This window comes from Sceloporus occidentalis, unplaced genomic scaffold (genome assembly GCF_023333645.1).
Source record: "Sceloporus occidentalis isolate IW3139 unplaced genomic scaffold, rSceOcc1.0.p SCAF_6, whole genome shotgun sequence".
Classification (NCBI taxonomy): Eukaryota; Metazoa; Chordata; class Lepidosauria; order Squamata; family Phrynosomatidae; genus Sceloporus; species Sceloporus occidentalis.
The window spans coordinates 44,763,735-44,789,023 of NW_028316986.1; positions in this window are offsets into that span (position 1 = coordinate 44,763,735).

Genomic DNA, 25,289 nt, shown 5'->3' on the forward strand with positions numbered 1-25,289 from the left:
CCCCGCCCCCGGGACTCCCCCCCCCCCAGCGAGTCCTGCAGGCTTGGCTGGGGCTTGGAGGACGGCTGCCTTCCAAGCCCTAGCCATGCCCTGGGGGCTCCTCTGCGATCGTGGAGTCCTCCAGGCTTGGCTGGAGCTTGGAGGACGGCTGTCTTCCAAGCCCCAGCCATGCCCTGGGGGCTCCTCCGCGATCGCGGAGTCCTCCAGGCTTGGCTGGGGCTTGGAGGACGGCTGTCTTCCAAGCCCCAGCCATGCCCTGGGGGCTCCTCCGCGATCTCGGAGTCCTCCAGGCTTGGCTGGGGCTTGGAGGACAGCTGAAGCCAAGCCCCAAACCTCTGCCTGGCTGCCTCCGTCTCTGGGGGGGGGGGGAATTCCCGGGGGTGGGGGCAAAACGGCGACGGAGGCAGCCAGGCAGGGGTTTGGTGCTTGGCTTCAGCGAGGCCCCATTCCCTTGCCTGGCTTCCTCCGTTGGCGACGGAGGCAGCCAGGCAGGGGAAAGAGCCTTTCCTCTTTCTCCTCCTCCTCTTCTTCTGCCTCCTTTTCTTCCTCCCCTTCTTCCTCCTCCTCTTCTTCTTCTTTCTCCTCCTCTTCCTCCCCTTCTTCTTCATCTTTTTCCTCCTCTTCTTCTTCCTCCTCTCCTCCTCCTCCTCTTCTTCCTCCCCTTCTTCCTCTTCCTTCTTCCTCCTTTTCCTCCTCTTCTTCATCTTCTTCCTCCTCCTCTTCTTCTCCATCTCTTCTTCTCCTCCTCCCCTTCTTCCTCTTCCTTCTTCCTCCCTTTCCTCCTCTTCTTCATCTTCTCCCTCCTCCTCTTCTTCTCCATCTCTTCTTCTCCTCTTCCTCCCCTTCTTCCTCCCCTTCTTCCTCTTCCTTCTTCCTCCTTTTCCTCCTCTTCTTCATCTTCTTTCTCCTCCTCTTCTTCTCCATCTCTTCTTCTCCTCCTCCTCTTCCTCCTCCTCTTCTTCTTCTCCTCTTCCTCCTCCTCTGCCTTTTCCACTCTTCCTCCTCTTCAATGCCCAAATATGCTGTTTGGAATGGGGGGGGGGGAGGTTAGCCAGAAAGGGAAGTACATTTCTGCCATCTGTCTAGGAACAATGCCAAAATGTCCTCCATTTTGATCATGCCTAAGAAACATGCATTTATATTAACATTTTTTTAAAAATCATCAATTTTTTGCATGTCCTCCATTTTTTAAAATGTGTCCTACATTTGAAAAAAAAAATTGTCCTACTTTTGTCCTACATTTGTCCCAGTTTGGAGGTCCAGAATTATGGCAACCCTACCTACAACACATGGTATTTTTGCCACTCTCCCATCCAAGGCTGACCCTGCTTAGCATCCAAAATCAGATCTGGGATCTGGTGCCTTTAGGTTTTTTAAGGCAGTTGAGAAGAGGAGACTAATACCTCATTTGTGCTTCGATGCAGGATATTTCACTGGCCATCTTTTTTCTTTTTTTAAACATATTTAAAAGATAGTAAATCAAGTTATTTAGAACAAAACACCCCCACACAATTATAATATGCAGCATACCAGACAAGTGGTATATATAAATCCATCCCTTATTAACATGCTTTTTCTTCTTAAGGAATCTTGTTATTTAACCTATTTGTTAGCTGTGTTTATTTAACCTCCTGTTTTATTTAAGATTTTTGTGGACAAAAATATGTTTCAGATTGTTTACATTTGAATTTAAGGATAGTGATTACTTGAAATATCTTAAAATAATTTCTCAAGACGTGCATGCAGGCATGAAATGGGTTGATGTAGAAGGACAACATCTGAACAAAGTTAATGGCAAAAGGTCATATTTCTTGGTGCATGACCACACAAGTGTTCCCATGCTGCTGGAATGGTGTATCAGCAGTATAATTAAATTCAGAAAGGAGTACCTCAGAAAATAAAACATTATTTTGAAATGCATTTTTCACTTGATTTCCCCCCACCATTGACCGAATTATCCATTTGGATTTTGCAATTTTCCCAAACTGCCATATGACCTAATGGTGCCTTTTTCCATGTATAGCTTCTACTATTGAACCAACACATTAAAAACAAATCCATGCATGTCTTCCCAGGATGTGGAAAAGTTACCTTGTTTGACTTCAGTTGCCAGATTCCCCCAACATGGTGACCACATTGGCTGGGGATTTTGAGTTTAGTAGTCCAAAAATGAGTCCCTTTTCCTTGCTCTTGCTGCTGAATGCACTTTAAAAATAATGACCCAAAGGAAACTTGTAAAGTTTACAGTGTAAACAAAATATATCATCATGAACAAGAAATCCAACTACCAAATGGGTCTGTGACCATACAGTAGTCCTTTCTCTGAGGAAAAATAGATCTAGGCCTGGCCAGTAGTGGGATGGATGACTACATAGAAACTCCATTCTTTCCATTCTTTGAAGACCTGAGCATCATTGCGACTTTTTTTCTGGATGTTAAATATGAATACGAATTGCCCCTACCCCTTTCTAGGAAGGGTGGACTACAAAATAATTAAAAACAGTATTTGCAAACCCAGTTGTTTTGACAAAACATGTCCTCCCTTCATCCTCTTGTAGAACAAACACTTCTGACAGGGCTATGACAGTGATGGGGAAGTATGCCAGAAGGAGGGAGGAGGTAGGATTACTGAAATTCATTATTGGAAGGGGCCTGTGGGGGTCAGCAACACTGATGCTGAATGGATTTTTCCAACCATTTTGAGCCGAGATCTGCACTTCATAATCTGAATGCTTTTATCTGTTTCTGAAAATAGACAGGAATTTTTTCCACCGGCTGCTCCAATCTGGCTGCAGAGATGTGAGGAAGGATTACACGGATAAATTCAGGTTTTGTCAAACAACCGTGTCTTTTCCGAACCAAATGTAGCTGTTCACTTGTAACACTCCACCCACCCTCACTGTCGTGAGACAGGTGAAAGGCCAAATAACTCCAAGGCATACTGAGAGCTTTCACTGTGCTTTTTTCCTGGTAAACTGTTGGGATCAGCTATTTTTGTCCCAAGGTTTTGGAGTCATTGAACGATTCTTTTTTTTTAAATCCGTCCAACCCTGAATGTATGATAGCTTGTTATTAGTACACTTTCCATTTTTTCTGCCCTCTTACTAATAAGTGGGGAAAAAAAGACTTTCCATCTCAAAATCTGACAAGCTTTGCTTTAGAATAATTCCCCACAAAGTCCCTTGCAGCCTTTACTATTTCACTACACAGTTTTAAACACAGATGCACCCATTCATATATTTTTGAACTATCAGGAGAGCCCAAAATACACGATGTTCTATCTCATGTTATGCCCAAAAGACATGGTAAAGTTTAGTAGCTTGCTTATGACACTTCAGGAAAAATATACAGTTTGCTCCTACTGCCACAAAACACACACAGTAACAACCTTACTTTTTTGTACCTAAAGCAGATAGTTAAAATGAATGAAGAGCTCTATTCTCAAGTAGAGTTCCTGCATCTCATTAAACATTTTGTTGTTGTTGTTGTTGTGTGCCTTCAAGTCATTTCTGACTTATGGCAACTCTAAGGCAACCCTATCATGGGGTTTTCTTCGCAAGATTTGTGCAGAGGGGCTTTGCCTTTGCTTCCTTCGGCTGAGAGAGTGACTTGCCCAAGGTCACCCAGTGGGTTTTCAAGCAGGAATTCAAACCCTGGCATCCAGCGTCACAGTCCAGTATAGTGCTGCACCACACTGCTTGTCTGATTATACATTAAAGGCAAGAAAAATAGATGTCTGTGCAAAATATGGTGCCCTCTCACACAATACAACTAAAGTCAGCCTTCCTTATCCACAAATTTTTTTATCCACAGATTCAAGCATCCACGGCTTGAAAAATATTCAAAAAAAGTATAAATTCCAAATAGCAAACCTGAATTTTCCATGTTATAGGCACAATTTTCCTCTTCCATTATATTTAATGGGACTTGAGCATCCATGGATTTTGTTATCTGGTGTGTGTGTGTGCGTGTGTGTGTGTCCTGGAACCTAACCCCAGTGGATAACAAGGGCCCACTGTATAGCACTATATTCCACTTTAGCTGCCATGGCTCCATTCTATGGAATCTTGGGATATGCAGTTTAGGGAGGGATATTTAGATTTCTTAGCTGAGTCTCCATTGCCTCACCAAACTGCAAATTGTGGAATTCTACAGCATGTTGCCATGGCAGTTAAAGTGGAATATATGAGTATATTCAATTGGGTAGTGTGAAACAGACTCTCACACCATATTGTCTGGGTGAAGGTAGAACTAGGGTTGCCATATCCCGCCGGGGGGCGGGACAATCCCGGTTTGGGCGGTGCCAACCCGGTCCCGGTCCGGTTTGGCGCCCAAACCGGGACGGCCCCGCCCACCACGGCCACCTCAGCCCCCGCTGCGGCTCCAAGACCTTGCTGAGGCCTGGGAAGGCTCTCCACGGTTGGAGCTCCAGCCGCAGAGACGCTCCCTCCCGGGCCCCAGCGAGGCCTTTGAGGCGGCTCCACGGTCGGAGCTCCGGCCGCGGGGTCCTCCAAGGCCTGCGCGAGGCCAGGGAGGAGGAGGAGGCCGCTTCCCACCGCGGCGATCGCCGCGATGAGGAGCGGCCCCTGCCTCTTTCCCGGCCTGGGAGCCTGCTGAGGCTTCCTCCCAGACCGGGAGGAGGAGGAGGACGCTTCCCTCCGCGGCAATCGCTGCGATGAGGAACAGCCTCCGCCTCTTTCCCAGCCTGGGAGCCGGCCTAGGCTCCCTCCCAGGCCGGGAGGAGGAGGAGGAAGCCTGGCACCGCTGTGATCGCCGCGATGCCAAGCTTCCCCGCGCCCTTCCCGGCCTGGGAGCCGGCCTAGGCTCCCTCCCAGGCTGGGAGGAGGAGGAGGAAGCCTGGCACCGCGGCGATCGCCAAGATGCCAAGCTTCCCCGCGCCCTTCCCGGCCTGGGAGCCAGCCTAGGCTGGCTCCCAGGCCGGGAGGAGGAGGAGGAGGACAAGGTTTCAAAATCTAGGACTTTTTTTTTTTAATTTCCTAGCCAGGAAATTTGTTAAAAAATGTCCTACATTTTCAAACCTTGTCCTACATTTGTCCCGGTTTGGAGGTCCTCCATTATGGCCTCCCTAGGTAGAACAGATTCTTCCATCACTCCTGAGCAAGCTGAATATGGTTTCCTCTTAACTAATTTTGGCTAAAACATGAAGCTCAAAAATACAAAGCAATGGATACTTTATTCTTACAGAAACTACTGGTTTGGGGGCCACGATATACATGTGGACCATAGTGGAATGCAAAGAATCAATGACCTTAATATTACTCTCTCCATGCTTATCTCTGAGTAAGACAAAGAACTGAGCATAGCAATATGATTTCTATTAAAGTCTAAGCCGGGGTGGGAACTGTAAAACCCTCTAGATTTTGGATTATAACTTCTAGCAGCCTTAGCTACCACACTAAGTGGGAAGATTAGCTGGGAGATGGAGTTACAGTAACATTTGGAGGATCACACCATGCGTGCCCCTAGTCTTACAGGGAGCAAAGGAGAATCAGCACAGAAATCACAGGATAGGTCCTTCTTGGTGGCTGCTCCCAAGCTGTAGATTTTCCTCCGAAGAAAGGCTCCATTGCCCTTGTCTTTTTTTTTCTTTCAGTCATCAGGAAAATCCTTTTCTATTTAGGCAGGTGTTTGGCTCTTAACTTACTGTGATAGAAAGGGTCTTTTAATGGTGTTTTACACCTTAATTCTTATTAGTATATTTATTTTGTTTTAATTTAGTGTATGTAGTAGAATTGTTTATTAATTGGTTTTATACTTTTGTATCAACTAGGTTTCAGCTGTACTTTGTTTTAATTTGTTGTAAGCTTTCTTGGGTCCCATAGTGGGAGAAAGGAGGAATATAAATATGGGGCAATGGGGGGGGGGGGGTAGATAGTCCCTAGGGTTCTGTGATTGAATATATCCATCTGGTATGCACTCTTCCTCTTTTCTTATTGCCCTCAACTTTACCAAACATTATTATCTTTTCTAGTGAGTCATGTCTTCTCATGACATGGCCAAAATATGACAACTTCAGTTTAGTCGTCTTTGCTTCTAGGGAGAGTTCAGGCTTGATATGCCCTAGGACCGATTCATTTTTCAGCAGACCACAATATTGACAGAATGCTTCTCCAGCACCACATCTCAAATGGGTTGATTTTCTTCCTATCAGTTTTTTTCACTGTCCAGCATTCAAAGCCATATATAGAGATGCTAAATACTATGGTGTGGTCAATCCTAACTTTAATATTCAGTGATATACTTTTACTCTTCCGGATCTTCTCTTGTTCCTTCATAGCTGTACTTACAAGTCCAAGTCTTCTTCTGATTTCTTGACTGTAGTTTTGCGTCTCTGATTGAAGACTGAGCCCAAGTATGAAAAATCTTAAACTATTTCAATATCTTTGTCATCTACTTTAAAATTATGTAGATATCTGTGGTCATTCATATTCATACTTGAGCTAATTCTCTTTGCTGCTCTTTTTCTCTCTCTGTTGTAATGCTTACCACTGCAGAATGATCCACATTTAGATCAGATAAGTTCATAGTGTGAGATGTTTCCATTAACAATTAGAAACAAATCTTCATTGCCATGCCAAGGAGGCTATGGCCTAGTGAGTTTCATTTGATTGTAGTATGAAGGTAAGCTCTTCATAGCTTAGGTGAGCTTCCATTTGTTGATGGCTTTTATCATTTACTAAAGACTTCTTTTCCTAAATTAGTTTTTAAAATTTATTTTCTTGATTGTAAGCAGTTTCCATTACCTTTCTATTATTTTTATTTTTAGTAGTTGTTTTTATTTTGTCTATTTTTTAAAATGGCAGGCTGTATAAAAATGTACTTGAATAAATATTTTCCAACATTGCCCAGACATTTTCCTGACTATTAGCATCATGGTTATTTTTAAACATAGTTCACTAATTATTTTGTTATTTTTATTGATCTTTCTCATTATATTTTATGGTTTTATTTTGAAATCTGAGATTTTTCCCCACAAAAAATAATTTTTTAAAAAGCATACTGGCATTTAAATTTGCAAAACTAAAATATTATTCTGAAAGCCTTGGTATCCATGCATTTTTTAGGATATATTTTGTAGTTTTTACCAATAACTGTTTGAACAGATATGGCCATAACAGAACAAAGATTGCAGGTCTTTCCACTCTGTTGGCTGGCAATCTGTTTTCCTAATAATTAAGAGGGCTATTGTTAATCCAAAGCAGTATAATTGTTCGTCTCTGCATGTAGATACTAACACTATGAATTTTATATGTTGATAATAATTTTATATGCTGATATTCATATGTTGTTGATAATGTCAAAATTTGAAAATTGAGTAATTGTCCCAGAACAATTGATTATAATTCAAAACAGAGGAAAAGAAGAAAAGTGAAGATCTTCTTATCCCTACAATGTGACCAAAGGATTTCTGATGTCTCAGTTTGCCATTTTTATTTGGTGCAGCTCCAAGAATCCTGTAGTCAGCCAGCAGTAACCAATCTGACTGGAAATTTCTGAGAGCCATAGTTCCCCAAAGTAACTTTTCCAAAACTCTGCATGGTTCATCAAATTTTTGGATTGGCTTAGGAAAATTTTGTTACAGCATTCCTTTTCATGCCCTTGCGTCTTGGTACTTTGCTGGGGAAAAAAAGGCCTTGTGTAGGAAAAGTTGGAGCAAGCAGGAAAATCTGAGTAATAAATTTTCTGTAATTTGCTTTCCACATACCTAACACTATAATACATTATTGAGCTGCATTAATCCCCCTTGTGCCCTTGTGTCAACTTGTATAAGAATGTTCCATTTATCTGTCTGACTGCCTTTTCCTCTTCAGTGGCTTTGCCAACATGAGTGGGAGTGGTACCATGTGAAAGCTGAGATGGAAGGGAAGGGAATATAGTACATTTGAGGAATCTTTCTCCAAAGACAAAACAGAACTTTCCTTTTGTTCTATAGGAGGAAACTATAAAATCTCAGCAGTCATAACCCCAAGATCTATGCCAGGGTGCCTAGTAGAAAGGAAATGATAAAAAGTTATAATGAAGAAAACATTTGATGTGATTGATGGTTGTACAGAAGTGAGCAACAACAACTAGAAAAATATCTGTTTAGAAAGCCACATGAATGAAGGAGGACATACCCTCCAACATTTCACAGATGAAAACTAGGACTTGTGTGACCAAACATCAAAATGTGGTTAAAACTGCAAAAGGTATTAATGAAGAAAAACAAACAAGCAAGAAGAAGCTGCAGCAGTTTGTTTGTGGCAACATCTATAGGGAAGGGCAAGATCGCACTCCTGTCTCTTCTTTCCCAATGTAGTTGATTGCAAACTCAGTTTGTCGCAATTGAAGTAAGCTGAGGACAAAGGGGGAAAGTGGGAGGAGGAGAGGGAAACTGAAACATTTTAAAAGCAGATGAGAAAGTGGGATGATAGAAGGTTAAGTGTGACCAACCCTGACAATTAGGGATATTTGGAGTGTGCAGCAGGTCAGTGAAGTGGTACATCAGAGTCAACCGGGTTCGAAACCGGATTATTTTCCTGTTGTTCAGATTTGCACCAATTGTACTCAGTCCAGTTTGCAGGGGGGGGGGGGCAACATAAAAGCCCATTTAAACCAATGCATCTGGCACTGGATCTCTTGAAAAAAGAACTGCAACGACCCGCATCTCTGATAGTGTGAGTAAGCTGTTCAGATTGATTTGGATCACAGAGCCACCGTTCATGAAATGGAGGTGCCTCCATTTTGATCCAGAACAGTGACGGATGGGAACTTCAGACCGGATTTAAATGCCAGTGATAAATTCACTGCCTTAATAGGTAGTGGGAAAGATGAACTGATTTTGAATCAAATCACAGATGCAAATGTCTCATGCAAAAAACATAAGTGTGACTGGTTCCCCCAGAAGTCAGAGCAATAGATGTAGAGAAGAGAGCATGTAGAGAAGAGAGCCTTCTCTCTTGTGATACTTCACTTATGGAATTCTTTCCCCTTAGAAGCTGCATTGGCACCTGTGCTTCTGTCATTCCAGCACCAACTAACACATGGCTTTTTAAAACTAAAGTCTTCGAAGTGGGGTCTAATGGATTTTAAAGGGTAAAAGGTAAAGGTTTTCCCTTGACATGAATGTCCAGTCATAACTGACTGTAAGGGACGATGCTTATCTCTGTTACTAAGCTGAAGAGCCAGTGTTCTCTGAAGACGGCTCAGTAGTCTTGTGGCCAGCATGACTACATGGAATGCTGTTGTCTTCTCACTGAAGTGGTACCTCTTTATCTGTTTGCATTTGCATGTGCTCAAGACTGCTAGGCTGGCAGAAGCTGGGTGGGACTAGCGAAGGGAGCTCACTCCATCATGTGGCACTTGGGCCTCAAACTGCCAAACTTCCAACCTTCTGATTATCAGAATTGGCATCTTAACCACTAAGTCGCCACACCCCTTCTAATAAATTTTACCCCAATTTAATTAGTTAATTAATTAATATCCTGCCTTTCTCCCAGCACAGGACCCAAGGCAGCTTACAACAAATTAAAATAAACTAAAATCTAATTAATACAGGAAAAATATTTTTTAATTAAATAAATTATTATATCAAAAGCACAAGGTTAAAGTTGTTTAAAATGCACCTACAGTAAAATGGTTTTGAAAAGATAAAAGCACTGTATTCCTCATCAAAAGACTCTTCTGCCATATGAATAAAGGACTGCCCAAATAAAAAGGATTTTGGCCATGTCAACATAGGCCAAATAATACAACCTCCCCCTGTCCACCCAGTGAGTAGTTTGGATGACACGGGTTCAATCCCGATTCTGGTATGAACTATCCAGATGACATCTGGCCAGTTGAGCACTGAGCCTGCTGTGTAACCTCCCTTATACCAATTTTTTAAAACTCACCTTTTGCTCCAGTTCTTCCAGAACCCTCTATAGCCATGCCTGGCAGCTGTTTACAATGTGCCATGCTGTGCTACCTGGCACCATTGCCACTGGCATGAGTAGCTTGCTCTGAGATCAGAATAAGGGACCAAGACATGTGATCAGTGCTAGGCACCTCATTCTGATCTCACAGGCACGTTACAGACCGCCCCTTTGGGGCGGCCTGTAGGCGCTCCTTTCCCTGCCGGATCAGGGCCTCAGCTGCCAGAACGGCAGCCTCTGGGGCCCTGATCCACCACTTTCCAGGCCACGGGGAAGCGGCAAAAGGCCGCTTCCCCGCAGCCTGGAAAGGGGTGTCCTTGGGGCTTCATGCCCGAAGGACACCAGACGGCGGCGGGGACAAGCAGAAAGGGGATGCTCGGCCCCTTTCTGCCTTGCATCGCTGGTGCAGCCGTCTAAAGGCTGTGCCAGAGATACAAATCCCGGAAGGAGCTCCATTTTGGAGCTTCTTCTGGTGCTGTGGAAAGGGCGCTCTATGCGCCCTGGTGCGGCGCCAGTACGTCACTATTGCGCCGCCTTGTTTGGAGGCGGCATGGTGGTGACATAGCAATGGCAGCCCCTGTGTGGAACGGGCGCTGCCATTTTGTATGGACTCAATTCATACTAGGGTTAGGGGCGTCCGGAAGGGATGCCCCTTTCTAACCCTAGTACGGACGCAGTCCGTACTATTATGCCCGTGCAAAACGGGCCCCAGTGAGCAATTTGCAGTGCCACCACCAGATGGAAAAGTGGGACACACATGCGAACAGCCTCGTGGCGTACCAACACAGTGCCCCAGTAAGAGGATGATATCCGTGAAGCTTCAGGGCCAGAATACTCCAGGCTGCTCCCAGAGTATTCTGGCCCATGCCGAAATTACGTTTTTCTGCTGACAGAAAGAGACCAGAAAGGGGGCCAGCTGGGAGCAGCTACTGAGAAGGGTCTCTTACCAAACACTCCTGTGTCAGTGGTGGTACCAAGAAAAAGCCTTCCCCCTAATATTGTAAAACCTGGCCAGGCTCCTATAGGAAGATACGGTCTTTCAGACAGTCTGGACCCAAGGCATGTAGGACTCTAAAGATCATAACCAGCACTTTGAATATTGTCCAGGAACAGACCAATGACCAGTGAAGCTGCTTCCACAAGGAAGTTACATATTTCCTGTAAGTGGCCCTGGTCACCAGTCAAACCACAACATTTTGGACCTGCTGAAGTTTCTGAATTGTTTCTGAAGGCAGATCCATGTAGACTGCATTACAGCAGTTGGGCCAGGATGTAATCAAGGCATATGTCACTTTAACTAGAAATGCACCTTGCTTTAAACTGTCTGGTTTGAACATATTAACTTATTTAATATGTTTTTGCCTGCTTTAAATTAATTTTATTGTTTTGAATTGGTCATGTCACCATGAGATCTTTAGGTAGAGGGTGGGATACAAAGCACTCTAATAAACATATAATAAATTAAGAGTGCCTTCAAATCAAGGTGCATAATACCCAAAGCCAGCCAAATTATTTTGTCAACTGAGTTAGAAAATCTCACAAGCAGTTGTTTCACTATGTTTTGTTTTTGATTTTGTGCTGAAAATGAAACACACAGAAAATAAGAAACTTTTCCTTTCCGTTGTGCTGGGGCAGTGTAATCAAAGGAAGGGGCAAGGTAGTGCATAAACCTTCACTTCCAGTTGTTTACCAATGATATCAACATTATACTGTCTAAATTAGACATAGGAAATGAAGTAAGCCTTGAGCAATCATGTATAGATTCTTTTTTTGTGGAAATATTTTGAGTTTCATCCTAAGTGTATGTTTTTGCTCCAGGTTCCCAATTGGAGGATCAAAATACCTCTAGTGGGAAAATTCTATTATTTTGTTTTCTAATAAAATCTCTAATGTAAGAGAACGGAAGAAAGATTAAAACTGAAATCCATATGCTTCTCACAATGAGGAAAAACTGATCAGTGACACACAACCAATGAGTACTGCTGTAGGTAGTGGAAACCAAAGCTTTTATAGCTATTTTTCCTTATTGCTTTCCACTACCTACATCAGTGTTCTCTCTGGAACGAGCAGTGGAAATGCCCCTCTGGTCGTGAGAAAGGAAGAAGCCCCTAAAATGTGTTGTTTCGCATCTCATAAAAGCAGATGATGGAATAAAACAGGCAGCCAACAACTAATCCAGCTTTCCTGTCAGCTTTTTCTGCAGGTAGAAAGAATCTTTTAAGAGGAAAACAAACCTGACACAACTTTTAAAATCTTTTATTTTGCTTTCATTGTTGCAGCCCAGTTCTTCCCACAGGGGTGCTGTGAATATGTACCTACCACAGAAGTTTTTTTAAAAAAACAACGACTGCATCTTTTCCACTTTGTTGTGCTTTGTTGTGAAAAACCTACTAGTCCTGGGCCTTTATCCCTGTTGTTGAGGGAGAAATTAATTAATTGCTGAACTGCCGGTGGCCATCAGCCTGGGTCCAAGCTATGTCCCAGCTGTGCTCCGCCAGCACTTTGTAGGCCAACTTCGAAAAAGTGCTGGTGGAGCATGTCTGGGACCCAGCTTGGACCCAGGCTGATGGTGACTGGCGGTTCGGCAGCGATTTAGTGAGCAATAATCCCCACCTTCATCCCGTGTCCCAGCTCCAGCCCAGGAAGCTGGAGCCAGTTTAAAAAGATGAGCAATAAACTCCCCAGTTTAGCCCAACTCTGACTGGCAGCTTCAGGGTGGATCCTTTCCAAGCATTTCCTAGAGATAAATAAATAAAAAATAAAATTTTTATTTATATCCCGCCCTTCTAAAAATCAGGGCGGCTTACAACATGGGTTAAAATACAATCAAGACACATCAAGACAAGAGTTAAAATACAAAACAGTAATCATACAGAAAAAAACCAACAAAGGCCCCATAGCCCATCCTCTTGGCCACGGAAGAGGAGGGAGGCCCACAGGATTTTATTCGGGGAATGCCTGTTGGAACAGGAAGGTCTTTAAATCCTTCCTGAATTGGGCCAGGGTGGTAGACGAGCGGAGCTCGGTGGGCAGCGTATTCCAAAGGGCTGGGGCAGCTGTGGAGAATGACCTCCGTGTAGTGGAGGCCAACCTAGCCCCAGGCACCTTCAGTAATTGCTGCCCAGACGTTCTGAGGGTGCGAGGCGGAATGTACGGGGAGAGGCGGTCCTTCAGGTATCCTGGGCCCAAGCCATTTAGGGCTTTATAGGTGATTACCAATGCCTTATATTGGGCTCGGAAGCGAATGGGCAGCCAATGGAGGTCTTTCAGAACCGGTGTTATATGGCAGATCTTTTGTATTCCCTAGTGGTCTTCTAACCAAGTACAAATGAGACTCACATCTTCTAAGCTTCTGAAATAAAATGGGATAAGGTGTAGAATTCAGAGAAATAGCCATGTTAATCTGGAATAACATCATGCAAAGGGATTTTGTAGCACCTTTGAGACTAACTGAGCAAAATAAATTGTAGCATAAGCTTCTGTAGACTTGGCCTACTTCCTCAGATTCATCTATCTGAAGATACATTCCATCCATCTGAGGAAATAGACCTAGTCTATGAAAGCTTATGCTACAACTTCTTTTGCTCAGTTAGAGGATGTACAGACCAGCCATTAAGGCTGCCAGGGGGCAAAGTCAGGATGTGGCATCCACACGACGCATGCCCCAACTCTGCCCCCAGGCCAGAGTGATGCTGTGCGCCACACCACACAGTGGGCAGTGTCATGGCACTCCTCTGGCGCTGTGTCTAGATGACACAGTGCCAAAGGATCACAGAAAAGCTGCGGCACCAGCGGCTATGAAAAGTGCTATAGCCTCAAAAGTGCTATAAGATCCCTTGGGATCAGGTGTGTTTAGGGTGGTATGTATGCTGATCTGTAATTCCCACAATGGCTAACCAGAGACCATTTGTGAAGCCCATAAGCAAGACATGAAGGGAGCAGCTTTCTTCTTGTCATGTGATTTATGATGAGCGTGTGTGTGTGTGTGTGTGTGAGAGAGAGAGAGAGAGAGAGAGAGAGAGATCCTTCAAGAATTCATACAGAGCATGAGCATTCTTGGCATTCTGTTGTTCTGTAGCTCCAAGTCATTTTCAACTTATGATGACCCTATGGCAAACCTACCATGGGGTTTTCCTGCCAAGTTCCTTCAGAAGGGGTTTACCATTGTCTGATGCTGAAAGAGTATGGTTTGTCCAGAGTCATCCAGTGGGTTTCATGGCTGAGCAGGGATTTGAACCCTGTTCTTCAGAGTCATAGTCCAACTCTCAAACCACTACACTACACTGGCTCTCAGTTTTCTTAATTTCTGCACACAGTATGTCATAGGGCAAGTTGCAAGTGTCATTATGTTGCTGCTGTTGTCAGATAACAAATAGGACTGAGAAATCTTTGCCTATCTACTGTGAATAATTCAACAATCAGCCCTAGATCTAGATAACCCTAGTGTACACTGACTGGCAGCAGTTGCCCAGAATTATAGGTAGGGAGCTTTTCTCACCCTATCAAGAGATGTTAGGGATTGAGCATGGGCCATTTTGCATGCAAAACAAGTGCTGCATTCTTGAACTAGGGCCCACCCTACAGTGCTTTTAAGGATGCTCTTATGTTTCTTGGTCATATATATTCTGGTGATCCTGAGAAGAAGTTTAATGAGCCATGACATATGAAAAACATGAGTTTTATCTTTATCATTTTCACTGTATGGAAAAAATGACTTCACATAAGAAGCCATCATTATTTATCCAAAGCTAGAAGCAAAGGTTACTCACATAAAGCCTAGGAGAGCTAACTCTAGTGCATGAGTTATTATCAGGTATCAAAAGGCTACCTGAAAAACAAATCCATCACTTACGTTTGCCAAACTCTTCCAAAACCATTCAGGGAATTGAGCCAGGCAAACTAGGTGTCTGTTGGGTTATGAGCTTTGTGGCACCTAAGGCGTGTTTAGTTGCTCTTCACTCCAGTGGCTTCAGACTGGCTCAGTGCTATCTATATTTATCATTATCCCCCTGGGAAATGCTTTGGCAGACGTTTGCAATGAAAGCCCTGCCCAGAGCACTTTCTGGCACGCGGTGAGCAGCCTTTAAATAGTACAGTGACATACTGCAATAATTACTCATATTAACACTTTTCTTTGAGCTGCTCTCTCTTTCTCTTCTCTTTATGTCATGTTGTGTGTGTCACCTGATGTGATTCATAGCACAATGCGCAAGCAGCTAATGCAAAGAAGGAGTTGGCGAAGATGAAGAGTGCCATCTTGGACCCAATTCTGCCAGAAACTGTTGACTCAGTCTTTAATTTCAGATTTGTTGTAGCGCAGTGGAGGAACATAGGCCAACAGAAGCAGTAACACATGCCTGTTACTCTGAAAGCCTGTGCATCTTCATTCTTCATTGATGGCACTCACTTTAGTGTGGTTCAGAAGTCTATTCTGAAAAGATAAACAAATAGGTCCTTGAACAGATTAAACCTGACATCTTCTTGGAACCAAGATGATCAAATTGAGGCTATCCTACTTTGGCCATATCATGAGAAGGCATGGCGCATTAGAAAATATAATAATGCTAGGAAAAGTAGAAGGTAGTAAAAAGAGAGGAAGACCACATGCCAGACAGAAAGACTCAATCAGAGAGGTCACAGGTATAAATCTGTAGAACCTAACCAGATCAGTAGAAGGTGGGGTTTTTAGGCTGCATCCATACTGCAGAAATAATCTGGGTTGACACCACTTTAACTGCCATGGGTCAATGCTATGGAATTCTGGGAACTGTAGTTTTATGAGATATTTAGCCTTCTCTGTCAGAAAGCTCTGGTGCCACAACAAACTACAATTCCCATAATTCTATAGCATTGAGCCATGGCAGTTAAAGTGGTGTGAAACCAGATTATTTCTGCAGTGTGGATGCACCTTTGGAGCTATCTCATCCATAGTGTAAATTAATTCTGGCCAGCTCAAGGGCAGTTAACAACAACAACAAGGATGGGGAGCAGGATTATGTGTTACTTGCAGAGGTATCCCTGTCCTCATTCTGTATGCATATTCAGCAGAAGGCCTGAAAGAGCCTCTATGCATACAACATGAGGGCCCAAGACAGACAGGCCAAAAGGGGCGTGGTGGCGGTGATATTAGGGTTCTGGACCGCATAATAACTGCATGGTCAGGAACCCTAGTACCTAATGGCGGCAGCCTGATGGTGGCAGCCCGTCCACATGGCCACCACCATTTTCACGTAACGGACTCATAGCATCCGCATATCGCAGTGCGTCTGTTACATCACGAGTGTGCCATTGGCACACTCAGACGTAACCAGGGCACCAGTAAAAGAACCCTGAAAAACTGGATTCTTTTCACTTCGGAGGGACGTTGTGCAGTCTAGCAGCTGCAGCATCCCCCCTGAGTTAAAATGGGTGCCTGCAGACCACTGTTTTTAGGCAGTCTGTACTGCGCCACAGATACACAGAGTTCAGCATCTTGTTAGGTATATATGCAAACATGTGTATGTCTTTTTTGGTCTTTATGGAGATTGCTATTGTCTTCCTCCCTCCGCATTGACCAAAGTCACCCCAAGACTCACCATGTCACTGCTCTAGCCCCCTCCATGGTCATTCAATGGCTGATGGAGAGTGTGTGTGTGGGATCAGAGCAGTGTTTGGCTATGACCACATAGAATAATAGAATCATAGAGTTGGAAGAGACCACAAGGGCCATCCAGTCCAACCCCCTGTCATGCAGGAATTCTCAATCAAACCATCCCCGTAGTAATAGTCAGACACAGAATGGTTAATCATCTACTGAAACCTCTGGAAGACCCCAGTGGGTGATTTCAGCAAAATATGTCACGGTTTTGCATATGGCTGTGAAACCTAGCCAAACACTTCTTTGATACACTCACTGTGCACTACTACTGAATGGCTGTGGAGGGAGAGGGCTATTGCAGCAAAAATGGTAGTCAAGAGGGTGGTGAGAAGGGAGCTATAACATAGCTCTGCTGACAGAAATTTTATGCTATCTGTGATGTAGGTCTCTGAGCCATAGTTTTGCTGAATTAATAATCCACAGACATTTCTACAACTCATTCAAGCACAAGCTGATTCAGACCTTCCACTACGCATACTTATGATCTGAACAGATGTAAGGGAGGGCATAATGTTCCCCTCCATACAAGGTATGTTCAGACAATATCAGTATAGAGCTTTTATTTCTGTTACAAAGGTGTCATTTTAATAACTCCCATCAGGAGTACCACCCATTCATATCTTTTTTTTCTATTAAGAAAATGCTGTTTCAGACTTCCTTGCCTAGGATTAACACTGAATTTTTTGTGAGTGGGATGGGGGGGGGGAGGGATTTTGCACCAGGGCTGTAGATTTGGAGTCATGGAGCTGGAGCCAGTAGAAATGTACCAACTCCAACTCCAAAATAAAACTTACAATATTATTACTACATATGGTAAATAAATCATTTTTTACTTACATTTTACCATTCTAAAACTTTATTAAATATCTAGTTTGTTGCATATTTACTTTCATAGAAATTCAGGAACATTTTCTTATTTTGAATGTTTAATCAAATAAATATATTTTATGTTCTATCACTCTAAAGCAGGGGTTCCCAACCTGGTTGAGTCATGAGACATCATTCATTTTTTCCCTGAATAAATTAGAATCTAATAGCTCAATTTACATTTACATTTTAAATTCAGTTTGTTCACCTGCAGAATTGTATGTAGCTCCATTTGTGGTTCAAAAAGTAGAAATTATACTTCATCTTCAAATGTGAAACTAGTTTTGTAGGGGATGTAAACATTAATCAAATATTTCCTAAGGGTGTGGGACATAGAAAAGTTTGGGAACCACTGATCTAAGGCCACATCCACACTAACAGGAAAGCCCAGCTTACTGTTGGGCCTTCTGAATCTGCAAGGAGGAGAAGCTGTCCATATAACCAGCATCCACAATGGGCTGATACTGGCAACACTAGCCATATACTTCCTAGGAGACCGCTCTTCCTCTTTTCCCATGGCTTATGGGGCAATGGCTATCTCATTTAGCATTAGTGCACTGTACTGATGGTATTATTGTGCTAATGTGTGCTTGTGCGATTAATTTGCACATCTGCAAAAGGAATGACACAGAAGGAGACACACAAACTTGAAAGTAAGTGCTGTGGCAGAGATTTAGAAGTTCCAGGAAGGAAGAGGACAGTGGCTTGCCCACCTGCCAACATTCCTCACCCCATCCCTGCACCAGTGTGCAGTCCGCATGCTCAGGGATTCTCTGGCATTTCTGCCCTGATTTGGCACAAATGAGGACTCTTTTTACTCTAGAGAGTTGCCCTTGAGCATGGATTGGATCTGTGTTTTGCCCATGAATCATCTAAAGATGACAGCACAAGAACAAGGCTGGAATTTTTCTTTTCTTCCTTGTGGACACCACTTAAATACCTGGAGGAGTCACATAGTGGTCATAAAATGCCATGTGCTACCATTTTACTACAGTAAAAAAATTTATTACTAGTATATATTTGGCATTTTTGAAGGAAATGGAGTTGGACAGTTAAAAAATAGAGAAGTTGAAATCAAAGTAGGAATTGAATGTTTGGCATACCAATTCCACAGCCCCATTTTTTATATTACATGATAGCATCATGTCTTTATTGTGAAGTCGAAGTTCAACAGTGTCACTAAAAAACTTGTCTCTGCTAAGTTGGGAGCACTTGCTGGGGGCATAATTCTAGGAGATGTACAGGTGCAGTTTTTTTAAAGTTACTATATGAAGCAGGCCCATGTTTACTTTGCTAGTCTAGTAAAACCATTGATTTATTTCCAGAGATTCTTAACTGTACATAATTCCCTGATTGCTTATGAAAGGTTCCTGTCATTCTTTCATAAAGCAGCAACGTGGTTTACATTCAGTTCCATGAAATGTGGCTAGGAAAAGTGGATCAGGCCAAACTCAGCAGCTTTATGAGACTAAGGACCCAATTGCATGGGGTTAAAACAGCGGCTTACCTTTCCCAAATTCAGTGCTAATTTGGGAGGCAGACGTGTCCAGAAATCACCACTGAACTGCCACCCAGGTCCATCCTGGATGCAATTCGGGTCCTGGAAGCCGTGGGCCCTTTTAGAAGACAGGAGCTTCCGACTTCTAAAAATGGCCACTGAAGCAACTTAGACAACCCGGGCTGCATCTGGGACAGACCTGGGTGGCAATTCAGTGGTGATTTGTGTGTGATAGAACCTGGCTGCCTCCTGAATTTATCACTGAATTTGGGAAAGGGAAACCACTATTTTAACCCCAAGTGAAAGGGGCCTAAGTGGGATCCTTTTTGTCCCTTCTGCCTTCTGAAGAATTAGTAAGTGCAGTGCCATCCTCTTGCCACCTTCAGTGGTTGTGCTACAGCTCCTTCCTTTGATAATGTTAGTGGTGTAGATAGGGATGCCATATCCCGGTGGCCGCCGGGAAAATCCCGCTTTTGGGGGGCCCTCCCAGTCCCAGCCTGGTTTGGCCCCCAGCCATGCATTTGTCTCGGTCCGGGGCCCGCTCCTGCGGCCATTGCCGCTGCTGCTAATGTGGCTGGCTGCAGCGCCAACCCACCTCCTCCTTCCCTTCCTTGACTGGTGGGCAGCACCAACCCACCTCCTCCTCTGGCTCCACCTTCCTCCTCCTTCTCTGCGGCAGCAGCACCGCCGCCGCGCCTCCTGCGCCAGGGCTTTCCCGCCCGCACGCGCGGGGGGCTCTAAAGCAGGAGCTCGTCCCCTGCTTTGGCCAGCCAGCCATTGGCCAGCTGGCCAAAGGGGATGGGCTCCTCAGTGCGCACCGCCCAGGCCTCAGCAGGGGCCAGCGGCAGCGTGCACACCTGCCCCGCTTCCCTGCGCGCGTGCGCCTGCCCTGCTTCTCAGTGTGTGCATGCGCGTGCGTGAGCCTAAAGAGGAGGAGGAGGAGGGGGGAGCAGAAGGAGGAAAGGTGAGACAGTGGCCATTAGGTCTGCCTTGGGTTTTTTTATTTTTTAATTAATTTTTAAAAATATAAAATACTTACTTTATTTTATTTTATTAATTTTATTATTGCTTGTTTTATATTTTATTTCATTAATTTTAATTATTTCTTGTTTTTTATTTTATTAATTTTTATTATTGTTTAAATTATTTTTATTATTAAATATATACACCCCTGTCTTGATTTTTATTTATTTTTTCATTATTTTTATTATTAAATATATAAATATGGCCAGAAAGGGAAGTCCATTTCTGCCATCTGTCTAGGAATAATGCCAAAATGTCCTCCATTTTGATCATGCCTTAAAAACATGCATTTAGATTAACATTTTTAAAAAATCATCAAATTTTTTCACGTGTCCTCCATTTTTATAAAAACGTGTCCTACATTTGAAAATGTTGTCCTACATTGGTCCCGGTTTGGAAGTCCTGGCTTATGGCAACCCTAGGTGTAGAGAGGAAGATGCTAAAGAGATCCAGCTGCTAAAGCTGATAATTTGAGACCTCTAACAGGTTACATTATATTGCACATGTGGAGAATCTATAGCCTTCCAACAACACCTGTTACACCTTAAGTGTGAGACTTGCTGATGAGGCTGAAAGTAGAAAAATGTGTAACTGCACTTAGTACTATGTACCTTGAGGGGGCAGTGGAGATGGAGATTGGTAGTTATGTATTCACGTAGCCAGTAGGCTACATCCTTTTCTCTGTGTCAGAAAAGTAATTTCCTTAATAAATACTTTCTCTTCACTTCAAAGAGACTTTGATACCAGTTCCAGACAGACAAGTTCCATAAAACATATGGGAGATAGAAACTAATAACATCTGGAAGGCTACAAGTTCCCCACCTCTGTTATATTGCATATTTAACAATGTAAGGTGATAAGGGCTGCTGGTCATGATGGTTATATATTAACTCCAGTATCAGATGACTACTAGTCATGATGGCTGTATTTTATTTCAAGCATCAGAGACAGTATGCCTCTCTCAGTACTGATTTCTGGGAAAGAGAAGCATATGGCTGACTACTGTGGGAACAGAGTGCTGGACCAGTTGGGTGTTTGGTCTAATTCAATATGGATCTTCTTATGGTCACAACTAAGGTTAGGTTTATGACACAAGTGACATGTTTGTTTATTTATTTAAGATCTGTTGAACTGTGTCTTTGGCCCTACTGGGTCAAAACCATAGTAAATTCACTGAATAGGAATGCAAATCCATTAATATTCAGGAACATGGTGCCAGAATGGCACAAAGCTCCTTAAGACCTGAGGCCGATTCCCACTTCAGAATTATAGGATTATTATTCCACTTTAACTGTAATAGTTCTATCCTATGAAATTCTTGGGATTTGTAGTTTTGGTGGGGGAGGGGGTGTATTTAGAATTCTTAGCCAGAGTGCGCCAGTGCCTCTGACCAAACTACGAATCCAAAGATTCCATAAGATAGAACTATGACATTTAAATTGGAATAATAGGACTATAATTGAATAGTGTGAATGGGCCCCTGATCTCAAAGGATCAGAGTGCTTTTTATTCATTTACCCTTTTGGTTCAATTCTACTCAAAGTCTGTGAGTCAGTCCATAAGTCATTGGCTGTCCCTGATGAGTTTCCAGGGCAGAAAAAACAATCGTAGCCAATGGGCATTGATATAATACTGATCTCTGGCATGCTGAAAGAAAATAATTGCTATTCCCTCACATCATATAGCTTGGGAAGCACTGGTTTAGGCTAATACATGAGCTGTGATTCCATTTGGACCGAGATAGCTTGGCTATAATTTTCCACTCTGTTTTATCCTCTCCGTTGGATTGCTGCAATATGTTATGTATGTAATTGTCTTTGAAAAGAGTTCAGAAACTTCTCTGGCTCAAAATAGGACAGCTGTTAATGGGGACTAAGTGATATGATTATACAGTATTATGCCAATATGCTACGATCTGCATTGGGTTTCCACATTCCAGTCCATCTTCAAATCCCATTCAGAGAGCTTGTAATAACCTTTAAAACAGGGGTGAGTAAAATGCAGCTTCCAGACTCCATGAAGTCCCTGGACACACTTTTGCAGCTCCCAATCCCACAAACTCTCATTATTTTTGTTTGGTACAGTTTTTGGAGGCTTTCCCATGAAAACTATCAGGAGAGCCCTCAGAAAATGCAAGTGCACCCCTATACAGATAGCACCCCAGCACCACATATACTGTTATTTCATCGGAGTCTTTCTCAAAATGGTGAAAGCAACATCACATCACTTTTGGTTGCCATTTTGAGAAGGGGTCTGATGAAAATATTGGAACTGGAGTAGAGGATTGGTTGGTTTTGTCCCCCGTGCAGATGCCCACCTTTGCTTTAAAGACTAAAAATCTTAAGGCCAGGTGAAATGAAGGCCAGGTCTCCTCTGCTATAAACCTCTAAACCTCTATCAAATAAGGTAAGGTAAGGGGTTATTAAGGATAGAATCGTTTTGCTAGTGATGCCCTAGTTGTGGCGTCCCTGTTATAACACTTTTACCTGGCATCCCTGTTATAACACTTTCACTGCCACATGATGACCTTCTCATTCTCCTATACTTTTTTGTGATTTTTTTAAAGCTGTGAAGTTGAAGGCTTTCATGGCCGGCATCCATGGTTTTTTGTGGGTTTTTTGGGCTATGTGGCCATGTTCTAGAAGAATTTCTTCCTGACATTTCACCAGCACCTGTGGCTGGCATCTTCAGAGAATTTTTGCCTGGCATCCTCTGAAGATGCCAGCCACAGATGCTGGCAAAATGTCAGGAAGAAAATCTTTTAGAACATGGCCACATAGCCCGAAAAAACCACAAAAAACATTTTTAAGCTGTGTCTGTGCTTTTAAAATCCCCTCCAACTTCCGTGGGCTTTATTTTTGTTTTATTCTGTAGTTATTTTTATATTCATGTCTGATGTTTCTTATGTTGTGTTTTATTATTTTCTTAGAATTTATGATTTTAAACTTTAGTTTGTCCACTGCATAGAAAGCATTAGCTGCCTGTTAAGCAACATAAAAATGTAATAAACAAACCAGACAGACAGACAGAAAATAAACTAATCCAAAGCTTGTAGCAAAAATTGGGAATAGATGTTTCTTGGCCACAGATGTTATTTTTCATTCCTAGCTTTCAATCTCCATCTTCTCCTAGGTTAGACTGTCAGAAAACAAATGATGATGTTCTGTTCTGTAGAGATAGGCTGAGAATTACTCAACTGTATGCAAATCTGCTCTATTCCAGTACCATAGCTAGAGCTAATTGCTTTTTGTGAGTGGGCGGTTGTGGTTTTGCTTCATTGTCCCCCTACGCAAAATATTTTGGATTCACCAGTGCTTCATGAATCACTTTGAAACTAGTTGTATGATTACCAAAAAATATTCTACCTTCAAATCGACTGTAGAACCTGGACTAATATGGACTTCCTGGCTGTTGGTTGGCTTTTGGTGCTTCTTGTTTGTTGTGGAGGACAGTGTGATATCATTTCTGCTGCCTGACTTGATGACTGGAACTTAGTGGGAGAACAAATGACCCATAATAAATGACGAAGGATCAACAAATGAATAATTTCCTGGTTGAGTGGTGTAACAGCTGCTGATGTGTAGGCTCTCCTTTGCAAGCATTTTGAGCTCAGTGCTACTTGGAAGTTCAGGGGTGGGACTGGCATCACAAAAGACGTCAATGGCTAGAAGCTGGAGCTCTGCTCCACTTTCATTGTATAAACCTAAAGTTACTTCTGATAAAAAGTGTACATGATTGTGGTAGTAACAACAAGAAGAATGGGTGCTTTCAAGCTGCCTGTTGTCTTACAGTGACCCCATAAATTTCACAGGATGTTCTTAGTCAAAGAGTACTCAGAGGTGATTGCCATTGCCTTCCTCTGAAATATAGACTACAGCACCTGGTATTCCTTAGTCGTCCCCCATCCAAATACTAACTAGGCCTGACCATGCTTAGCTTCCAATATGTCATGGCCAGCCAAGATGAGCTCTCGGAGGATGAGGAGGAGGATGAGCCTCCTCCAGAGCAAGGGCTGATTGAGGCTACACCAGGTGTTAGTTCTGCTCTGCCAGGTCCCAGCTGTGTTTCCCCAGCCCCAGAGCAGGAGGTCCAACCAGGTCCTAGTGCTGAGGAAAGGCCTTCTATGGTGCCACAGCCTAGTGGTGATTCAGGAGACGAGGCGTGCCTGCAAGTGCCTTCTTATCAAGAGAGAAGGGCCGAGAGTGCTTGCAGGCGCAGATCCAGGAGGATTGCAGAAAGACAATCGGCAAACCAGCCTCAGGTGGCTCGAGGGAGAGCTTCCCTGATTTAAGTGGGAGAGAGGCTTGAGTTTGTTGCTAGAGTTTATTGCATGAGTCCTTGGTGTGATTGCTGTCGCTCTAGCTCCTGACATCTTGTTATCTTGCTACCTTGACCTTGGACTGGACCTTTGTTATCTCTTGGCTATTGTGACCTCGGACTGTTTTGACCACGCTGCTTTCTGGCTTCCTGACTTCGGCTCGTCTTTCGGCACGCTTGACTTTCTGCAACCCCGACACCGGCTTGTTTTCTCGGCTTGCTCCTTGACTGCTTCTCCACAAGGTTTGTTTTGCCTACACGTGTTGGTTGCAGGCTTGGTTATCAGCATAAGTCAGAGATTGCTGGCAGCAATCCCGGACACAATATTAGACAGCACCTTGGGTATTTGCAAATACTGTGGATCCTTGCAAATGAACCCTGCCACCATTTGTTCAATGAACTCAAGATAGTATATGTGGTTGACCTCTTCCACATTTTATCCTCACAACAATCTTCCAAGATAGGTCAGGCTGAGAGAAAACAACTGCCCTCCCATCCCATAGTGAGTTTCGTGGGTCAAAGGGTGCTAGAACCTGGATCACTCAAATCACAGTCCAGTACCCTAACCTTTCCTCCACACTGCCCCCCATACATGGATGGTAGGCTTTTTTTCTTCACCCCAACCTCACAAATCATATATATTATGACTTGTGATGAAGACTGTTTTTGAAAGTGATGCTATGGAAAATCAAAGAAGACTATGATGTGTCCCTTTGCATTCTGATGAGATATGTCATAGTTCTCCACTTCTTGTGAGACCTCAAGCATGTGATTGTCATTCTTCCCTACTGTGTATTTTTAAGCAGCATTTCCTCATTTCTGCACATTGTAATCAGTACTTTGCCATGCCGGGTTGTTTTTTTTTTTTTTGGGGGGGGGGGGAGAGAAAACAACAGAGAGCATTTTATGAACCTCTGGCAAAGTAAGAATCTGCCCAATATATCATCATCAGCAAACAATGCTGTAGTCATGTGGAGATATTTTTCCACTCTGTGTCCTTTATTAAAACATTTGGAAAACTAATAACTAT